The sequence below is a fragment of the Myxine glutinosa genome, chromosome 1 (genome assembly GCF_964187855.1).
Source record: "Myxine glutinosa chromosome 1, kmMyxGlut1.1, whole genome shotgun sequence".
In the NCBI taxonomy this organism is placed as follows: domain Eukaryota; kingdom Metazoa; phylum Chordata; class Myxini; order Myxiniformes; family Myxinidae; genus Myxine; species Myxine glutinosa.
In genome coordinates, this window is record NC_136261.1 from 25,437,326 (window position 1) to 25,443,556 (window position 6,231).

The following is a 6,231-nucleotide window of genomic DNA, read 5'->3' on the forward strand; positions in this document are numbered from 1 at the left end:
TTTCATTTGGGCTTCCCAATTGAAGCCCAGCCCATAGGGCGGGTACCCTTGATAGTATTTATAATTTTACAAGAGTAAAACTGTCCTCAACCAACTCTCTCCACCCTCCAACCATCCCCACCTTACTGATATCCCTCCTCACACAATCCTCCCATCTCAACTGCGGTCCACCTCTTTTCCTCCTACCTTGCTCCCTCAACCTATTTGCCATTCTCCCTTTCCCCATCCCCACCAAATGTCGAGCCCATATCAGCCGGCATTTCATCAATCTCCTGTTAAGCTCATCTACACTACCAGTCTCTCTCAGTTCATCCATCCTCCTTCTATCCACTCTCTTCACTTCCGCAATTCTCCTCACCCAAATACATTCTAGACTTAATAATAGTAAAGGTTTATATTTGGAGTGTTCAGACTTTTTTAGAGGAGCTTTACTAAGGGTGTTAAGACTTGCTGAAGCTTCACTTTGAGGACATGAGCCATGTTGCATAAAACTCCCTTAACCTTAAGGAAATATTTCCTTTAACCTTCGTCCTACCAAGCTATTGTACATACAAATCCTACCAACCGGGGTCCGTTCGGACCCCACTGATATTTTCATTTTTTAGAACAGAAAAAAAGGAACACAAAAGACCTTTGCTTGTTTAAATGCTCTATTGGCTACATACACGTGACAACAGCACAAAAATAACAGAATAGTAGTCAATGCATTCCTCGATGAGTCATTTGTTTGGAAATATCACTCACATTTTGCTCTTTTCCCAGCTAATATTGGCATTTGACGTGTTCTGAACTAAACAATGGCATAGTCCTGTACCAAACTATAACGTGAAATATCGTCAACAAAATAAATTGATTATCTATCATCATGTCCTGCAGGAACATAGGTTTTGACTCTTTCAACTTGAATAGTCTGCCATTTTTGGATTTATAGGCATTGTTCGCACACAACTTGTTGGGTGCTGTGATGGGAACATTCAGGCTTCCTGCATGCCCCACATTCCAGCCTAACTTTCCTGTCAACTTGACGAGGACACAGGCAACATCTTCTCCTCTTGGCAACACCCACTGCCTGTTGAGCCTGCTGTGGCTGACCAGGAGCTACTACGCCAACCATCTTCATTGCCAAACGGATCGGCGCGTGCAATGTTGGTATCGAGGACCGGCGCCGGACCTGTGGCATGATCGGCCCCTGTGCTAGTTCCAGCAGGAAGAGACGTCGTCGTCGTCGTCCCTCAGATAACTTCCACTCAGGAAAGTTGACTAGCCATATGTATGTGTTACACATCTACAACACAATATGGAATTGCCAATTTTTGCTGGGGTCCGTTTGGACCCCAGAATAAAAATCAATCTTACAACCTAATACCCTGCCAGCATCTGAAAGTAACACATGCCCTGAAGCAGGCTAGGGTAGACCGACAAACTCCTAAAATCTAGATACCAAAGTGCAGATAATAAAAATTTGACAGACAAAATATACCACCCAGGGGCCGATCGGACACCCGTTGGGAGGATGGAGGAGGATTTAAGCACAAACTTAAGGAATATTCATATATTCAACCGTCCTCAACGGCTCAACCTATTCATATTGTCTGCAATGTCAATGCCCGGTTTCCAAGATAGTGTCAACTACATAGCTTGCCAAAGGTTAAGCACCACCCCGGGATGCTTATCCAAAGTTTATATGTTTTGAGTGCATCATACAACGAGAACGCCACTCAGCAGAGCGCATACTCCCGCCGTGGTTTTTTTTTTTTTTTTTTTTTCGTATACAACATCGAGGCTCATGTAAGAGCTAACATCAATCACAAAAAAGACAAACTGACACATAAAACGAGATAAAGGGAACAGGAGACAAGATGGGGAGAGAGAGGGAAGCACACAAGTACAACATTTGAAACCAGGGACATCGGGAGATCTGTGGGAGGGATAGGGCTTGCGGGGAGGAGGCACGGAAATCGGGGGGGGGGGGGGGAGGGTGGGATAGGTATAAAACACATGGACACTGCTAGGACTTCCAGGAAAGAATTTTAATTTTTCAGGAAACAATTTTTTTTTTGATTTGTAAAAGAAAAATTAATTTGTTTACAACTTGGTATTCATTGGAATATGAATTGCACGATGAAGTCGTGGTTACAATAAGTCACACAAATACTTCAAAACCCTCCAACTGTTAAAGATGAACTATTAGTTAAACTCAATTTGAGTATCTCAGGTATATGAGCATGCATCGAAGCAGGTTTACATTGAATGTTCTAATAATGATTGCAGATTTGCAGGGTTTGAGAAGTGCTATGGGCAGCAGCAGAGTGTGCAGCAGGTTAGTTGTTCGGGTGGGCGATTCGCAGTCGCTGACTTGTTCTTCTCGGGCAACACGAGGATGCATGCTGCAGCCAGGCTGCAGTGGAATGCACTGTGTACATACGTGTAGTCCCAATTCTGGAAGTAAAAGCGAAGGGTGAAGGCGAGGATAAGGAAGCAGAGGCCAGGTGCGAGTTGTGTATAAACCCTTCTCTGAGGGGCAACTGCCCTTGTTTTCATCATTTTTCTTCCGAACTTGATGGCAAGCAGGGTAATAGCAGTGATGATGGGTCCAGCATAGACTCCGTATCCCCAGGTGTTCTCGTACGTCCGGACAGCGATGACCAGTGTCCCGGCCAAGATGGTTCCAAGCTGGGTTTGCTCTTGAAACTCTCCCACTGCTATAAGGGTGACCCAAATGGACAGTGAAATCCCAAAGGTGCTGAAATACTCCAGAAGCTCCGAGCGCATGATGCAGATGGATCATAAAACCCAAGACCATCACACACGTGGTAGAACTGCAATCAGAACAAATACTTGTCAAAAATATAGAGTAACATGAGGCAAGATGCACCTGCCATTAAGGATACAAACACACATGGAGAACTAATGTCAAGAACTAATAGTTCTACATAAGTTGTGGCTTGGGTTTAGTTGGAATAATACGTTTTGTTTAACATCCCCTCTCCCCAAAACAATAAATGAAAAAGAAAGTAGGCCCTAACTGTAAGATAATTTATTTTGATATAACTCGGAATTAGAGGAGAAAAACATCATTTAAGAATAAGAATAAAAGCTTTAATGCAGTAAAACAGAAAAAAATCTTTCCCAAAAAAATTTCCAAAAAAATTCCTGGATCCGGAATAATATCCTGAGCTTCACCAAAAACTAATCAATTCTTCCTTATCCCAAGGGCAATCATCCCACCAACTTTCATCCAAATCCGTTCAGAACTTTTCCAGATATCTTGTTCACAAACACACGAACATACGAACACACACACACGCACACACACACGGACGGACACGATCGAATGCGTTACTCCCTGGCGGGAGTAATAAACCTGAAAATCGCAGAGCCAGAACCAGAATTATTTATTTGGTCTGGGAAGCCCATGTGAGGTTTCTTCTTCTTCAGCCTCTCACAACCCTGGGTGATTATGCGATCTTTAAAAAAAGTTGGAATTTTGCCAAATCTGTTTTATTTGTTTGTTAATATACCTCAGCCATTGACAAATCTGGAACTAAGTCTTTATAAGTTCATCAAATACTGACACCGCGAATGACATTCGCTGAGCTAAATGTTGATATCTCTTCTGAGGTTAAAAAATAAAAAATAAAAAATAAAAAAAACAGTTTTAAAGCATTATACGTATCAAACGATACATTTTATGAAACGGGGAAAACTAATACACACCTTGGTGGTTTTAAAATGACAGAATATGTCTTTATTAGAAAAAAAATGAACATTGAAGACAACGCTGCTAAAAAAAATACACCGCTCTAACGCATAACCACGAGTTTAAACTACATTTACAACAAATATGAAAACTATTTTCATATCACAATGTTAAATATAGAATATATAGAAGATAATGTTTAAAAAAAATGAGCCCTATCTTCCAATGGTCAAAAGATCCTTCAAAAAATTCCTGGATCAAGAATAATATCCTGAGCTTCACCAAAAACTAATCAATTCTTCCTTATCCCAAGGTCAATCATCCCACCAACTTTCATCCAAATCCGTTCAGAACTTTTCCAGATATCTTGTTCACAAACACACGAACATACGAACACGCACACACACACACACACACGGACGGACACGATCGAATGCGTTACTCCCTGGCGGGAGTAATAAACCTGAAAATCGCAGAGCCAGAACCAGAATTATTTATTTGGTCTGGGAAGCCCATGCGAGGTTTCTTCTTCTTCAGCCTCTCACAACCCTGGGTGAATATGCGATCTTTAAAAAAAAAGTTGGAATTTTGCCAAATCTGTTTTATTCGTTTGTTAATATACCTCAGCCATTGACAAATCTGGAACTAAGTCTTTATAAGTTCATCAAATACTGACACCGCGATTGACATTCGCTGAGCTAAATGTTGATATCTCTTCTGAGGTTAAAAAATAAAAAAATAATAATAAAAAAAACAGTTTTAAAGCATTATACGTATCAAACGATACATTTTATGAAACGGGGAAAACTAATACACACCTTGGTGGTTTTAAAATGACAGAATATGTCTTTATTAGAAAAAAAATGAACATTGAAGACAACGCTGCTAAAAAAAATACACCGCTCTAACGCATAACCACGAGTTTAAACTACATTTACAACAAATATGAAAACTATTTTCATATCACAATGTTAAATATAGAATATATAGAAGATAATGTTTAAAAAAAATGAGCCCTATCTTCCAATGGTCAAAAGATCCTTCAAAAAATTCCTGGATCAAGAATAATATCCTGAGCTTCACCAAAAACTAATCAATTCTTCCTTATCCCAAGGGCAATCATCCCACCAACTTTCATCCAAATCCGTTCAGAACTTTTCCAGATATCTTCTTCACAAGCACACGAACACACACACACACACACACGTACACGATCGAATGCATTACTCCCTGGCGGGAGTAATAATACTGGAGCTGTATGGAAAGATTCAGACTCCTGATTTAAATGGATACCTTGGTTACAATGCTTTTTGACAATGGTGGCCCATGTTAGGCATTGAGACACGTCGCTTTAAGTGCCACAAGGCAAATGAGTTCACAAGCTTGCTGCAAGACGCTTTTAAGCAAGGTGACCTCATGATTCCCTTGTCAGGTAAGGTTGGTCAGGATGTTCCTCAGTCTATACGAGACCCTCTCGGTCTAGGTTACATCGTCAGAATCCTGGACATCTGCACCAGTGGGTCTTTCATTGATAATTACAGTGGCCAGTTTCAAATGAAAAATGGTTAGTATATGGAAGAAAAGGACAGAGGAGATGTACATACTGTAAATGTGGAGTTGGTGAGCGGGGTAGGGGGTATTTTGCTTCACCCTTACTCGACGGATGTAAAGTGTTCTCCCTTCTCTTTCTGGTATTGCCCACAATGTAAACATTTGCTTATAATTTCACCTGAGCACTTGTTACCAAGATCCATGTCCCAGGCCCCTCGCCAAGGATAGAGATTGGGGACATTAAAATGACCTCCGTACGTCCGAACAAACTACCGACCACCTGACCAACCGATCATCCGTCCATGTAGCTTTGTGTACGTACGCAATATTTCTGAAACCGTTGAACATTTAGATTTCATATTGCAGATATCTATTCCTCTTAACCTGACTATATCAGGCTTGTGATTGGCTGAATTATGTATCCATGACAAACCATCTCGGTAATTTGGCTTGTGCATGCTATATTTAAAAACCCGTACAAGATTTAGCTTTCATATTACACCGATCTATTCTTCATACCACCGGAAAGGTGGGGTACCTAGAGTATGGGTCCCTTATCTTGTATGAATATTAACTACATGGGATGCTCCAATTATTTCGTTATCCAAATAATGCTTGATTTATCATTGGTTGAATCAGGCTAATGCCGAATATCAGTTTCAGGAGCACTGTAGTAAAACTTCCTGTGTTTCTGTGTGATGGTAAATCCAAATCCAATATGCTCAGACCTTCAGAATCCCATAATTATGCTCTGAACTCTTGTTACTATGAGTGATAATAGTAATTGAGTAGAATATCAAGGCAGGCATGAAGCGCCCCTCCCTTTATATGGGACGGTTTCTCGTTTCTCTGCATGCAACTGTACCATGGGGACTGAAAATTCGTTTCTTAGCTTCTACCGGACGGAATCGGACGCAAATTTCAAAGGTAAATGCTTTGTACGTCCAGGTAATATTGTTATGTCGGTGGGGTATAGTGAT

The 6,231-nt window shown here is 40.8% G+C and overlaps 1 pseudogene; it reads right to left on the reverse strand.

The window, feature by feature from the left end:
• Positions 1–2,017: 2,017 nt before the first annotated feature.
• Positions 2,018–2,861, reverse strand: LOC137419143 (protein myomaker pseudogene; annotated as a pseudogene).
• Positions 2,862–6,231: the final 3,370 nt, after the last annotated feature.